The following is a 15,851-nucleotide window of genomic DNA, read 5'->3' as shown; positions in this document are numbered from 1 at the left end:
CTTGCATTGGAAGAATCAACATTGTGAAAATGACTCTACCACCCAAAGCAATCTACAGGTTCAATGCAATCCCTATCAAACTACCAATGGCATTTTTCACAGAACTAGAACAAAAAATTTCACAATTTTTATGGAAACACAAAAGACCCCGAATAGCCAAAGCAATCTTGAGAACGAAAAATGGAGCTGGAGGAATCAGGCTCCCTGACTTCAGACTATACTACAAAGCTACAGTAATCAAGACAGTATGGTACTGGCACAAAAACAGAACTATAGATCAATGGAACAGGATAGAAAGCCCAGAGATAAACCCATGCACATATGGTCAACTTATCTTTGATAAAGGAGGCAAGAATATACAGTGGAGAAAAGACAGCCTCTTCAATAAGTGGTGCTGGGAAAACTGGACAGGGACATGTAAAAGTATGAGATTAGATCACTCCCTAACACCATACACAAAAATAAGCTCAAAATGGATTAAAGACCTAAATGTAAGGCCAGAAACTATCAAACTCTTAGAGGAAAACATAGGCAGAACACTCTATGACATAAATCACAGCAAGATCCTTTTGGACCCACCTCCTAGAGAAATGGAAATAAAGACAAAAATAAACACATGGGACCTAATGAAACTTAAAAGCTTTTGCACAGCAAAGGAAACCATAAACAAGACCAAAACACAACCCTTAGAATGGGAGAAAATATTTGCAAATGAAGCAACTGACAAAGGATTAATCTCCAAAATTTATAAGCAGCTCATGCAGCTCAATAACAAAAAAACAAACAACCCAATCCAAAAATGGGCAGAAGACCTAAATAGACATTTCTCCACAGAAGATATACAGACTGCCAACAAACACATGAAAGGATGCTCAACATCTTTAATCATTAGAGAAATGCAAATCAAAACTACAATGAGGGCTTCCCTGGTGGAGCAGTGGTTGAGAGTCCGCCTGCCGATGCAGGGGACAAGGGTTCGTGCCCCGGTCCGGGAAGATCCCACATGCCGCAGAGCAGCTGGGCCCGTGAGCCATGGCCGCTGAGCCTGCGCATCCGGAGCCTGTGCTCCGCAATGGGAGAGGCCACAACAGTGAGAGGCCCGCGTACCACAAAAAAAAAACAAAAAACAAAAAAAAACAAAACTACAATGAGATATCATCTCACACCAGTCAGAATGGCCATCATCAAAAAATCTACAAACAATAAATGCTGGAGAGGGTGTGGAAAAAAGGGAACACTCTTGCACTGCTGGTGAGAATGTGAATTGGTACAGCCACTATGGAGAACGGTATGGAGGTTCCTTAAAAAACTACAAATAGAACTACCATATGACCCAGCAATCCCACTACTGGGCATATACCCTGAGAAAACCATAATTCAAAAAGAGTCATGTACCAAAATGTTCATAGCAGCCCTATTTACAATAGCCCGGAGATGGTAACAACCTAAGTGTCCATCATCGGATGAATGGATAAAGAAGATGTGACACATATATACAATGGAATATTACTCAGCCATTAAAAGAAACGAAATTGAGCTATGTGTAATGAGGTGGATGGACCTAGAGTCTGTCATACAGAGTGAAGTAAGTCAGGAAGAGAAAGACAAATACTGTATGCTGACACATATATATGGAACTTAAGAAAAAAAAATGTCATGAAGAACATAGGGGTAAGACAGGAATAAAGACACAGACCTACTAGAGAATGGACTTGAGGATATGGGGAGGGGGAAGGGTAAGCTGTGACAAAGCGAAAGAGAGGCATGGACATATATACACTACCAAATGTAAGGTAGATAGCTAGTGGGAAACAGCCACATAGCACAGGGAGATCAGCTCGGTGCTTTGTGACCGCCTGGAAGGATGGGATAGGGAGGGTGGGAGGGAGACGCAAGAGGGAGGGGATATGGGAACATATGTATAACTGATTCATTTTGTTATAAAGCAGAAACTAACACACCATTGTGTGTTAGCAATTATACTCCAATGAAGATGTAAAAAAAGATGAAGGAGGATATTAAGAGGAAACAGGTATGACTCTTCACATCAAAAAAAGTGAAAGAACTACAATGCTAGAATGTGTGGTTTTGCTGGGCTCTGTCTTCCCTATTTCGCCAAGGTTTAGAGAAAGGGACTAGAAAGAAGGGGAAATTCTGAATTGTAGTAAAAATAAGGACAGTTTGTAATTTAAACAGATTAAATATAATACTATAAAATTTAAAAAAAAAGAACACAATGTCCGGGTGTGTCTTGATCCCTCGTTTCTGAGCAGCACTGGCATGTTTTATTCTGCATCTCTAGCAGAGTCCGTACGCATTAAAATTTATAACAAATATCATTTTTAACAGAAGAGCTTCTGTACAAATTTATTCACTGTGATGTTTTTAAATGATATTTACTAAATGAGGTCATTTTACTCACCCATAATCTCTTACACTGACTCTGACTTTTCTATGAAAATATTTCTCCTAATATTTATTAATAAAATTCTTCTCTAGGGTTTTATAGTCCTTTTCATTAGTTGCTGCTACTACAGTCAACACTAATTACATTTCAATCTTTGAGAAAGGCCACCTTGGTTTATTACATTCTTAGCTCCCTGTTTGCAAATTAATCCACATATGTGAATTTCATGAAATGTCCACAATTTACATTTCCCTGACAACAAACCTCAATCTAGTATTTTCACGGAATGACATTTCTCAGCTGGGCACTGGTGTCATAAGCAAATGTGGGTTTCCTTCCCAATCACAATGTAAACACTGAACTAATGAATGGATTTAAGGACAGCTGTTCTCTGTCTTCAGCCACTAGGCCACGTCACCATCCTAATGCACTCCACGGGCACACCTGTTCAATCGGCGACTAAGCCCAACCGAGGACTTACATAATTTGGCAGTAAATGCTGACCAATTGCCAGGATGTAACATTGTGGCACTTGGCAAATAAAAGAGGTGTTTTGGAGTGGAAATAATGCTTTTGGGAAAGACTGCTAAATGATGATAATTGCTTTAGTTAGAGAGATCAATGAGTGTGTTTGTGCATGAGGACAAAGAGCTTAGCACTTGTAAGAACTATGAACATATGCCAGATAGAAACATTTCCTCTCTGGGCCATCACATGTTATCAGCTGAGTCTGGAGATTAGTCACAATGCCAGGCCACACCTCCCACCTCACCACTCTAATTCCCAGTGGCACCTCCAGCCCTGAAAGCATATTCACCAGCCATTCCAGAGGCCCTCATGGCTACTGCAGACATGCAGCCAGACAATGAGAAACCTTCCCACCATGCTTTGTCCTTCTTCCTGGGGACAGCAGTCCCCACCAGCCAGGCCCAAGCACCCAGCACAGCACCTGGCATGGGGCAGGGACTCTGTGTATGGACGTTTGCTTGGAATGAATAATTCTATTTGATCATACAAGTCATTTAAGAGAGCATCTAAAGCAGGGATGGGGAGCTGATGAGGCTTGGTGTAGTCCTGAGTTTGATTCCAGGAAATAAGAAGTGAGCCACAAACCAAAAAATAATTTCCCCTGTGTGGGGTATGGTGACTATCTCATTCAGAGGGAATGATGATACATACAACACCTCTGAAGAGTGGACAAAACGTTCACTCCTAAAGGACTTGCTTGTAGGACTAGTGGGAAGGCATGAATTTTGTGCTGGAATATCCGCATTAGACCCTCAACTACATAAAAGTGAAAAATCAGAGTGTGGAACATCCAACATCAGCAAAATGTGTACTGATTTTTCAACGTATTCCCAAACATGACAGTAAGAGGCAGCTTTACCTAAACTAAGCTTTATTTTCTTCCTATTTCTTTCCTCCTATCTATCCATCCATCCATTCTGTAGGAGAAAAAAAAAAAAAGGAAACTGACCAAACTTTTAAGATTTCAAAGGAAATGTCTCACATACAGTCAGGCCTTCAGAATTCCCTGGGAAAACAATTTCAAAAATAAACTTTGAGGCTTGAAAATGACAGCAGAGTTGCTGTCTACTTTACACAGTTCAGTATGGTTTGAATCTCTTTAAATGAGCATGATGACCAAAACTTTTCTACTTGGGGGGGAAAAAGTTAAATTTTTAATATTGAGTGGTGTAGCTTCTCCCCAAACTCCCAAAACTTGTCCAAAACCTTGCACAAAAAGGAGGGTGGCAAAGAGAAAAGAAAAGCCAGTAGGAAAGTTCCTTTTATACTAGGGTTGGAGACCTTGGAGAATCAACCAGGAGTTTGAAGATCAGGGGGTCACGGGGCTGGGGACTAAGGACCCTGACTATGCTCAGATTGGAGTGCAGGCACCAAGCTGGGCTCCCGGGGATCCTCATCCCGTCTTTGAAGTGTGTCCCTCTCCTGTCCCCATGGATGGTCTCCTACCACGTCAGTCTCTGCTCCACTTTTGTTAGTTTTGATCCCACTCCTCTTTTATATTCCCCACTTTACCTTTAAAATTCAGTGATTGATATTTTGTATTCCACAAGGTCTCTTAAAAAAAATTAGAATTCATGTCCAAAAAATGTTTCAGAAATGTTATTCATCCTTCACCTCTTGACCCTGAAATGATTTCTAAAAGTTCTCCCACCAATGCAGAGCTAAGACACAAAAGTTTGCAATTCTGAAGACCAGTAATGGAGAGAACACCCAGGTACACGGGCCAGAAACGTGTCTAATGCTGCACTCAGATCAAATTCCAGCTCTGGCTTAACTTCTCTGAGAGTTTTCCTATCTCTAAAGTCAGATTATTAATGATGACTTCATAAGGTGCTTGGGAAAATTAAATCATAGTTTGTATGCTAAATGAAATAGGAAATAAGTGAAAAAAAATTCCATGTGGCATTTATGGCCACAAGAAATCTGACTTTGATCATAAAATGTTTTTAAATACTTCTGAGGCAGAAGCTAAAAACCCCACTGGTTAACCAAACAGCATTAAGCACCAGCATCCTGAAATAATTTATTAACTAATTAAGAAACCAGAGGGCTGAGAATCTAAAATACAGTGCTGTGTCCAGAGTGGAAATTTGATAAATAGTTGTTGACTGAATAAATGAATGTGTTTATGTTGCCAGGTCCACAGAAAAGTTCTTAACCAGACATAACAGATCCATGACATTTGTGCTATAGTTTCCATATGGAGCCTGAGCCTAAAACGTATCAACACAGGGTCTTCACTGCATTTTTATGTCCAAATCTAACTTCAGAAGCCTCCTCAACACCACACCTGTGCAGTCACTGCCCATCGATCAGTGTAGACACAATATAAATCCATTTGCCATCCCTGACATATGCTCTGATACTCACCTAAACCCACCTACAATGAAGCCAAAATGTCTAAGAACTAAATCGCCTCCAAAACTCCAGGGTAGTTCTCTGACTTCTCAGTCCTGTCACTCATTAAACTGTAGTCAACTCTGAGCACTGACAAGCTCTTCAAACACATACCTTAAGCTCAGGTTCACATTACTGACATGAACACAATGCTATCAGGCCACCAAGAAGAAGGGAACATTTTTGCGGGTACCCGGCCAAGAGAAGCTTCTGTCCTCACACTGGTTTTTTTTTTTCTTTCTTTTTTTTTTTTTTTTACCACCTTCACTTTCAATTTCTTTCCATCAGTAAAAAACTATCTCCCTTCAGCTAAAGATCCTATCTTTCTTGCAGGCTCACCCACTCCAGAAGTTTCTAACGTCTCTGACACACAGCGCTGCGCAGCTCAGCAAGGCTCTCCGGTGCCAGCTCTTTTGTAGATGGGTTTTGTCCCCAAAACTACATCTCAAGTTTTTTCAGCCAGTTCTGAGTCAGGCATGCACATCACCCCCACACGGTGCCAGGCAAGTGCAGGGTGTTTGCCTTGTATCATCTTGTCTGGTTGGATCCTTGCAGCCCCACCTGTGAGAGATTCTACTTTCTCCCCGTTAGAGATGTGAAAGATTGCCCCCATGGTCTCACACCTGGCTTGGGGGCCAGCATCGGGATTTAGCCCCAGACCTTCCGTCCCGGAGACCTGAGCTCTTTCTTGAGCAGGGACCACGTTTCATGTTCCTGCCCTCCCACAGTATCTGGTAGTTATCCTGATGTGGTCATTGGATGGCTATGGACCAAAACACGTCACCGTGTCCCGCTGCACTGGCATGCTAGCAAAGCAGCCCCCTGTCTGTCAGAGCACAGCAGATGGGTCACTCCTCAGAGAGGCCTTCCTCTTCACCACATTCCCAGCACCCAGAACAGCGTCCCACATGTAGCAGGCGCTGAATACGTAAATGAATGGATGCACTAATAAAACCATGGGTGATGCACGTGGCTCGGAATCCCTTTTTAAAATTTGAACAATTAAAACAAAACAGTCGGGCTTCCCTGGTGGCGCAATCGTTGAGAATCCGCCTGCCAATGCAGGGGACATGGGTTCGAGCCCTGGTCCGGGAAGATCCCACATGCTGCGGAGCAACTAAGCCCGTGTGCCACAACTACTGAGCCTGCGCTCTAGAGCCCATGAGCCACAACTACTGAGCCCACGTGCCACAACTACTGAAGACCGCATGCTAGAGCCCGTGCTCTGCAGCAAGAGAAGCCACAGCAATAAGAAGCCCGTGTATCGCAACGAAGAGTAGCCCCTGCTCGCTGCAAGTAGAGAAAAGCCCACGCGCAGCAACGAAGACCCAATGCAGCCAAAAATAAATAAATAAAATTTTTTAAAAAATTAAGGAAGAAAAATATGATCATATCAACAGATGCTGAAAGGAATTTGATTAAATTTCAGCAGCCACTCCTTTTTAAAAAAAAAAAAAGGTCAAGGGTTTCCATGACAAATCCCCATGCCCATCCTTCTAGTGTGCCTACTACCTCCAAATGGAATATGTATCCCTGTTTAAAACACTAGACTCTGATTGTCAGCATCACTGGGGCTTTTCTTCCCACCGCCAGCGGCCACGTTCACAAGATGTGTGTGTGCCAAAAGTAGGAAATAGGTCCTGGGGTTATCAAGCATCTCCTAAGGGGAGTAAAGGAACACTGTGGAATTCCAACAATGACAGCTGTAACAAGCCCCATTCCTGGAACCTCCTCAAAGAGGATTTCTGCAAAGTGAATTCCAAAGCTGAACACCCTCCCCTGGAAGATATGTCACACCCTCTGCAAGGTATCTCTTCTTGGTCACTCGAAAAAAGATCAAACTAGGAAAATCTGTCCATCTTTGTCCTCATCAGGGAAGAGACTGAAGGAGTTGGCATCGTGAGCAAACTTGGCCAAATGATTACAAAATCCAGAGTCCCTGGGAGGGGTCCGAGGCATCCCTGCGGGCATCAATTCACAAACCACCCAATCTCATAAATATATCAGTCAGTTGTTTCCATGAGACCCAGAAAGACTATGATGTAAATGACAGACACCTGGAATTGTCCAGAGACACCTACTGAATATCATATAGTGTGACTATTAAAATTAAAAGAAGATGATACTGTGTAGTCATCCAAAATATCAAAAAATAAAATTAAAATAAGCCTTCTAAAATAGAAACCTAGCAGATTCCCACATGTCAATTCAGGTTGTCTGTTGTTCAAGACAGTTATGATCCCAAAGTTTGATGACACCAGGGATTTTGTTCCCCAGTGTAATCTGCCTCCCCAGCATTCTCCTCAGTGGGCAGCAGGGGAAGTGGGACTCTCCCAGATGCCAAAGTCACCCCAACCATGCAGCATCGTGTTCTCACCAGTTACTCAAGTGACTGAGGAGCTGACTGTGCTTTCAGATATTCTGAACATTTCCGAGGTCCACGGCTCCCTCTCTCCTTTCCTAAAGCACTCCCACCCCGTCCCTTCCTTCCTATTCTGCTCTATCTTCTGCCCTAGTCTCCGTGGTTTCACAGCTCCACATTGCTGGGCTCACTCGTAAGTATGAGAGCTTCAGGTTCTATCTGGAAGTTGCTATGGTCTGAATGTTTGTCCTCCCAAAATCCCTATGTTGAAATTCTAACACACACACTCCCACCCACCGCCAGCATCATGGTACTAGGAAGTGGGGCCTTTGGAAGATGTTTAGATTATGAGGACAGAGCCCTTATGAATGGGACCAGGGTCTTATAAAAAAGACACCACACACCACCCCAACCCAGAGATCTCTAGTCCCTTCCAGCATGTGAGGACCAGCAACAGGACACCAGCTACGAACCAGGAAGAAGGCGTCACCAGAACACCACATGCTGCCACCTTCATCTTGGAATTCCCAGCCTCCAGAACTGTGAGAAATAAGCTTCTGTTGTTTATAAGCCACCTAGTCTATGGTATTTTGTTAGAGCAGTCCAAAGAGCCTAAGACACAAGTGATCAAGATGTAAACAAACACATATACACAAATGAAATACATATGGGATGGCCATTCACTCCTCCTTAGAGCAAGAATCTGTCTCCCTCTTGGGCCCCATTTCCCAAGTGCAGAATCCCTTCTGCTCTGGTCTCCAGGAGCCAGGGGACGGCAGAAAGACCTGGAGAAACATCAGAGTTGGGAGCTTCTCCTGCATACCTTCCTAAGCCAGACCCTGGCATTGGTGGATAAAAGCCATCAACTCCATTATCTTTATTTCATATTTAAATATCTTTATTTGATACAGATGTCTCCAGTAAGGAAGTTTCACAGTTCATGATGTTTTTCAATACTCAGAAATTGCATCAGTAATCAGAAAACTGAAGTTTCAGTTATGTAAACAAACAGAAGTATTATATATTTTAGCTTTTAGGGTTTGTATGTAGATTCTTTTGTATTCATATGAATATAGATATTTTAAAATTTCTCTCTTGGAAGCATGCTACAATTTAATGGCCCACTCAGTGCGTATACTATCCTTGTTTTGTCAAAAATAGCTTTTCACAAGCACTTTGAGAAGTTCCTATTCCTAGGTGTCCCTGTCCTCAGCTGCATCTTTAATACTGATTAATTCCTATTTCAGTCTTTGACATGCTTGTATAATGTACAGATGCCTTTAAAGAAAAAAAAATGCTGAAAGAACCTTTTTGTTCACTAAATGTACAAATAGAAAACTATTATAGTTCTTATGATACCACAAAATCAAAACAAATCTGCACCTTAAATACGATTTAAAAAACCAGTACAATTCGACTTCACAACATGAATTTAAAATGCAGGATCATGTAAATTTTGCTGAAACTAAAATCACCATACGTACTGTGAACAGGAAGACAGCCTCCACCACAGGGCGGAAACCTTCCTTTGTGCAGGCTGCCCCCAAAACACCGGCTCTACACGTGGTATGATGGCCTCACTTATGTGTCCACTCCATCTCAGTTCTTTCCCAAGAGTTCACGACACTTAAAATACTATAATATTACCTGAAACCTAAACCATTATAAACATGGCATTGGAATGGGTGGTAGTGACCAGTGGTCATCCAGCTCATTCAGGATATGCTGATACTAATATTTTATTTAATCACTAATGAGTTCCTACTGAGAGTCTATTGCTATGCTAGACCCTCTCCTACAGCAGTTCCGTGAAGAGACAAAGTTCCCCCATAGACCTACACTCTGTGGGGGGAGAGAGATAAGCAAGTAATTCACAGTAATGCGTGCCACAAAGAAAACGGAGCAGGGTGAGGAGAGAGCAAGGTGGTGGTGGTGAAGGTCCATCTGAGATACAGTGGCCAAGGAAGGTCTCTCTGAGAAGGGAACATGTGATTCGAAAGAGAGGAAGAGATCCCCGTAAGTCATGTGACAGCCAGGCAGAGAGAACCGCAAGTTAGAGCCATGGAGGAAGGGATGTGCTGGGCTCGTGCGAGAATCAGCATGAAAGCCATCTTGGCCAGAACACAGGTGGAGACATGCAGGGGAGGGAGGGGAGGGCAGAGCAGTCAGCAGGAACCAAACCTTGGGGATCTGTGGGCCTCAGTAAGACTCTGGGTCTTATCCCAAGTGCGTGAGAAGTCACCAATAAGACTCAAGACGTAATTCAAAGCCAGGGGCTGGTTGAGCTCAGCTAGGAAGTAACGCGGGTAGAGTAGATGGGGACAGAGCTCAGAGCCTGGCTGCACAGTGCGCCCTGTGGACCAGCAGTAACAGCATCACCTGGGAGCTTGTTAGAAATGCAAAATCTCAGGCCCCACCCCAGACCGGCTGAATCATCATCTGCATTTAACAAGATCCACAGGAGGGTCTAGGCCCTGGCAGAAGTCAAGAAGAAGGGAGGGCTTCCCTGGTGGCGCAGTGGTTGAGAGTCTGACTGCCGATGCAGGGGACACGGGTTCGTGCCCTGGTCCGGGAAGATCCCACATGCCACGGAGCGGCTGGGCCTGTGAGCCATGGCCGCTGGGCCTGCGCGTCCGGAGCCTGTGCTCCGCAATGGGAGAGGCCACAACAGTGAGAGGCCCGCGTACCGCAAAAAAAGAAAAAAAAAAAAAGAAGGGAAGGAGCAGGCAAAGACAACAGAGAAGGAGCAGCCAGTGGGACGGGAGGAGGCCAGGAGAGTGTGGTGGCCTGGGAGCCAAGAGAGGCTGGTGTTTAAAGAAGCAACGAGTGCTCAGATAAGCCAAACACTGCTAACAAGCAGAGGGCGACCCCGATGGAGATCAAAGATGACCTCGACAAGAACTTTGTCACTGGAGTGGAAGGCACCGGAAGCCCAGCCAGAGTGGGCTAATAACCAGAGAATGGAGTAACAGACAACTCTTTCAAGGTGTGTTAATTACCACAGAAATTAAAACACAAAAATAAAAGGCAGTCATGGAAAACGGAAATGCCTCCCTTGCTCACCCCCAACTCTCCCTTTCACCCCAGGATGAAATCTCTGCTGTGTTGATTTCATCTCCCCAAGGATGTGTTTGCAGCCCGGGCAGGAGGCAGGGGGTGCAAATAAAAAACGCATAACCTGGCATTTATGCTCAAAGAATTCTAAGCCAGACCTTACCTAATTTTATGGAATGTGACTTTTTTCCCTCCCTCTGGCAGTCGCCTATTATCCTGAGTTGCAGCTGAACCTCTAAGGGTGTGCCAAGAGCAGCTAAAGAGGTATGGTCTGCGTTTAATGAACACCAAATGCAGAAGCATATGGAAATTCCTCTCGCCCTGAGAATGCCAGAAAAGACATTGGGAAAAGAAACCAACACAGAAAAAACAAGTCACTATTTTTCCCTCTCCTCTACAAAACCCCTTAACCTATCAAAGCTCACCCCCAGCCCATCCTACTTCTACTCCAGGTAGGGGGGGAAGTTACACAGAATCACATTCTAAAGGTAGAGAGGCTTTCAGAGACCATTTAACATACTCCTAACTTCCATTTGATGAGCCACTTTCAAAGCTCCCTAGCTCCAAACTTTTAGACCCAAATCTCTGCTCAGGGATCATTCACCATGTCCATCGTCACTTCTCCCAAGCCAGTAACACACAGCAGCAACTCCAGCTTACTTTCCTCCACCTACACCCAATACTGATGTTAGGTCCCAAAGCCCCTTCTTCGTCTTACTGCCCCGCAACATGGAGCAGTTCTTTTTTTTTTTTTTGCGGTACGCGGGCCTCTCACTGTTGTGGCCTCTCCCGTTGCGGAGCACAGGCTCCGGACGCGCAGGCTCAGCAGCCATGGCTCACGGGCCCAGCTGCTCCGCGGCATGTGGGATCTTCCCGGACCAGGGCACGAACCCGTGTCCCCTGCATTGGCAGGCGGACTCTCAACCACTGCGCCACCAGGGAAGACCAGCCCATGGAGCAGTTCTTTAATGATGATGATGATGTAATTAACTCTTAAATACTCAGACTATAGGGACTTCCCTGGCAGTCCAGTGGTTAGGACTCGGTGCTTCCAATGCAGGAGGCACGAATTCAATCCCTGGTCAGGGAACTAAGATCCCACATGGCGCGCGACACAGCCAAAAAACTTTTAAATTAAAAAATATATATATAAATACTCAGATTATGTACTAAGTACTCTTCTAAATGCTTATATATTGAACATGAACCTACTCTGAATGGTCATGTCCAAAACTAACCTCCAGACATTAGCCTAAATGTAGAACAGTAACATGTACACTTCAATTTGGGTGGTTAACTGATGACCACACAGAAAAAAAGAGAAAAAAGAGAAAGTATTTAAACATCTTAGTTTTCTCCGAGGGGCTCAATTTAGAATGGTTTTGTATTAAAAACCAAAGTGTAATTTGATCTCTCCAATGGGAGCCTCTCTGGGTCACAGCAGTGGAAATCATGGTGTCAAGCCCTAGATAAATTTACCCTATACCCTTTAACTGTCCTGAGGGTGGCAGGAAGCAGACACTCATATCAAAACAGGTGCCAGGGCTTCCCTGGTGGCGCAGTGGTTCAGAGTCCACCTGCCGAGGCAGGGAACACGGGTTCGTGCCCTGGTCCGGGAAGATCCCACATGCCGCGGAACGGCTGGGCCTGTGAGCCATGGCCGCTGAGCCTGCGCGTCCGGAGCCTGTAGGTGCCAAGTTGTGAAACAAAAAAGGCAATAACAGTAATTTTTTTAAAATCCTGGACATGGGGGAAAAAATAAAGCACTACAAAGAAAAGAGGAAAAAATGAAGAGGAAAAGGAAGAAACACAACCGGGAGACAATGGAAGGAAGTCCCTCCCCGGAAGTTAAGAGTTTTTTTTAAAAAATAGAGGGTCATACAGTTCTCCCAAACTTCAGGATTCTTTCTGTGTCCTATGCTAGTGACAGTTCCTATGACTTCTCTATCTGTATGAAGTGATTAGAGAGTTCTAGGGCAAAGATACAATGACCTGTCTAAAGAAGCTAAAAACCCACATTTAGCATCCCAGGGAAAAATCTGCCTCAAGCAAGCTGAGGCTTTTAACTTGGAAATTTTAACAATCACTCACTGCGATGTTATGAACAAAGTGCTTCCATGTTCACGATCTCAGGCAGGACGTGCTACTGGCCCCAGTCTCCAAAGGAGCACACGATGCAGTACAGCCAACGGCACTGAACAGCTGGGATTGGATTCCAGCTCTGAACCAACCATGAGTGCATACTAAGACCCTTCTCAGTGTGCTTCCTGCTTTTAAAACCAGGCCGTCCTCTCACATGGGCTCAGTATGTTTGGGAAAAGGGGTTATGCTTTCCTCCAAGTAGGTGATTATAATCTTTCCCGAGAAGCATTCCTTTGATCCTAATGCTTGTTCTTGCCAAAAGTGTCCCATCAGATATCCTCAGACAACTCCAGTAGACAGGCCTTACCCTGGAGCCCTCACATCTAAATGCACCATTAAGAACATTACCTGGACCCATCTCTGACCCCAGATGCACTAGAAGAAAGAGGGGTCCCTTTGTTGTTTAAAGGTAGAAAGGGAATCAGGGGAACTTCGTTTAAGAAAGAGCTCCTCAGGGGACTTCCTTGGCAGTCCAGTGGTTAAGACTCTGAGCTTCCACTGCAGGGGGCATGGGATCGATCCCTAGCCAGGGAACTAAAGATCCTGCATGCCGCACAGTTCAGCCAAAAGGAAAAAAAAAGAAAGAAAGAGCCCCTCAAGAGCCCGGGGATGCCTATCCTGTTTCTACATATAATGGTGTGTTGGTCTGCTCAGGCTGCCGTAACAAAAAAACATAGACTAGTGGGCTTAGCAGAAATTTCTCCCAGTTTTGGAGGCCGGAAAGTCCAAGATCAAGGTGCTGGCCGATTCAATTCCTGGTGAGAGCTTTCTTCCTGGCTTGCAGAAGGCTAGGTCCTCATATGGTCTTACCTCAGCGCGCGCGCGTGTGTGTGTGTGTGTGTGTGTGTGTGTGTGTGGAGAGAGATCTCTCTTCCTCTTCTCTTAAAGCCACTAATCCCATAATGAGGACCCCACCCTCATGACCTCATCTAATCCTAATTATCTCTCAGAAGCCCCATCTCCAAGTATCATCACGTCAAGGGTTAGGACTTTAACATTTGATTTTGGTGGGGTCATAAACATTCAGTCTATACCAAGTGGGTAGGAATAAAAGCAAGCAGAGGGAGAAAAGATTACTAGAACCCTGTCATCCAGCGGCATGGAGCCACCAAGTATTTGATAGATTTAAGAAAATGAACTGTTCACTAGCTTTTTCTCATTCAGGTCCCTGAGTCTTCATCTTCCCATTTCTCTCTTTTAAAGAGCCATTAGATTAAAAGAATCTAACTGTATTACAAATATATGAAACCACCTCACTGAAGTGTGTGAGGGAAAAAAAAAAAGAAACTCTGAAAATGAGTGGAGTCTGCAAGACCAAAAGCAAAAGGAACTATATGTAAGTATTTTACTGTTGTCGATAAAGTTGCTTCCCACAGAGGGATGGGTTAATAATTCTAAAACCACTAAACATATATACCAGAATTGAACAAGTAAATGGATGGCAAATGGTGGGAGCCTTGTTTCTCACTTTTTGGGGGGTGGGGTACAGATATGCAAGGGGAGAAGGCTAGAATGATCCAGGTGATAAGAGATTAGAACTGGAGATATCAGTATAAACTCATGTTTAGCTTAGAGACAGATGGTTACATATTTATAAATATGTTTATATACAATATACACATGTTTTTCCTTGCTCTGTCAGCCAAGAGGGCTTAGGAGCAATAACATCCCAGTTGCAGTAAGTACACCTAGGGCCCACATCTTGGTTTCTAATACCAATAAATTCTCCCCAAAAAGGAACTAGAATGCCTTGGAGAAATGGCTGATTCTAGGACTGGGGCAGGAAATATATAAGATGAGCCTGGAGCATCTTATGGTGTCAAAAAGTAAGGAAGTACTTTAACAAACACAAAAACAAAAACAATGATGGAGGAATGTCAGAGAGACATGGAGCTCCCAGTGGCCAAAGCTGGAACACGCTGAGCAACAAAATAAAGTAGTATTGGATTAAAATCCGAAGTATAAAAATTAGGGAGTTCCTGGTTGTCTAATGGTTAGATTCGGCACGTTCACTGCCGTGACCTGGGTTCAATCCCTGATCGGGGAACTGAGATCCCACAAGCTGCAAGGCATGGCCACAATTAAAAAAAAAAAAGATTCAAAGTATAAAAATTGATATCCTTGAGCACATACTGATACAAGCAAATGATGGAATAAGTACATAAACGGGGAAGACCAGACAAATCTCCCACGCAGAATTCCAAATGACTGATTTAGATACTCTGCCCTAAAGGAAGGGGAACATAACTCCTTACTCCCTTTGTGTAGGTTGCACATAGTAACTTCCTTCCAAAGAGAACAGTATGGAAAGGAGAAAAAAGAATAATTTTACAGCAGAGAAACCTGGTAACCACGACCACAGCCAGGTCCATACTTTATCAAGATCAACATCAATAGTGATAATTTGGGGCTTCCCTGGTGGTGCAGTGGTTGAGAATCTGCCTGCCAATGCAGGGGACACGGGTTCGAGCCCTGGTCTGGGAGGATCCCACATGCCGCGGAGCAACTGGGCCCGTGAGCCACAGCTACTGAGCCTGTGCGTCTGGAGCCTGTACTCCGCAACAAGAGAGGCCACGACAGTGAGAGGCCCGCGCACCGCAATGAGGAGTGGCCCCCGATCGCCGCAGCTAGAGAAAGCCCTCGCGCAGAAATGAAGACCCAACACAGCCAAAAATAAATAAATAAAAATTTTTTAAAAAGTGATAATTTGCATTGACAGTATGTACAGTGATGGAAACGGCCCTTAACCTCTGTGGTCTTCCAAAACCCCTAACCCCAGTGTAATCATGAAAAAAACATAAGACAAATTCTGATAGAGTAACATCCTATAAAATACCTGACTCAAAACTGTCAAAGCCATCAAAAACAAGGAAAGTCTTAGAAAGTGTCATAGCCTAAGAAGACATGACAACTGAATGCAGTATGGTATCTTGGATGGGATCCTGGAACAAGAAAAGGACA

Source organism: Hyperoodon ampullatus, assembly GCF_949752795.1.
Source record: "Hyperoodon ampullatus genome assembly, chromosome: 3".
NCBI lineage: Eukaryota > Metazoa > Chordata > Mammalia > Artiodactyla > Ziphiidae > Hyperoodon > Hyperoodon ampullatus.
Note: the sequence above shows the minus strand (reverse complement) of the source record.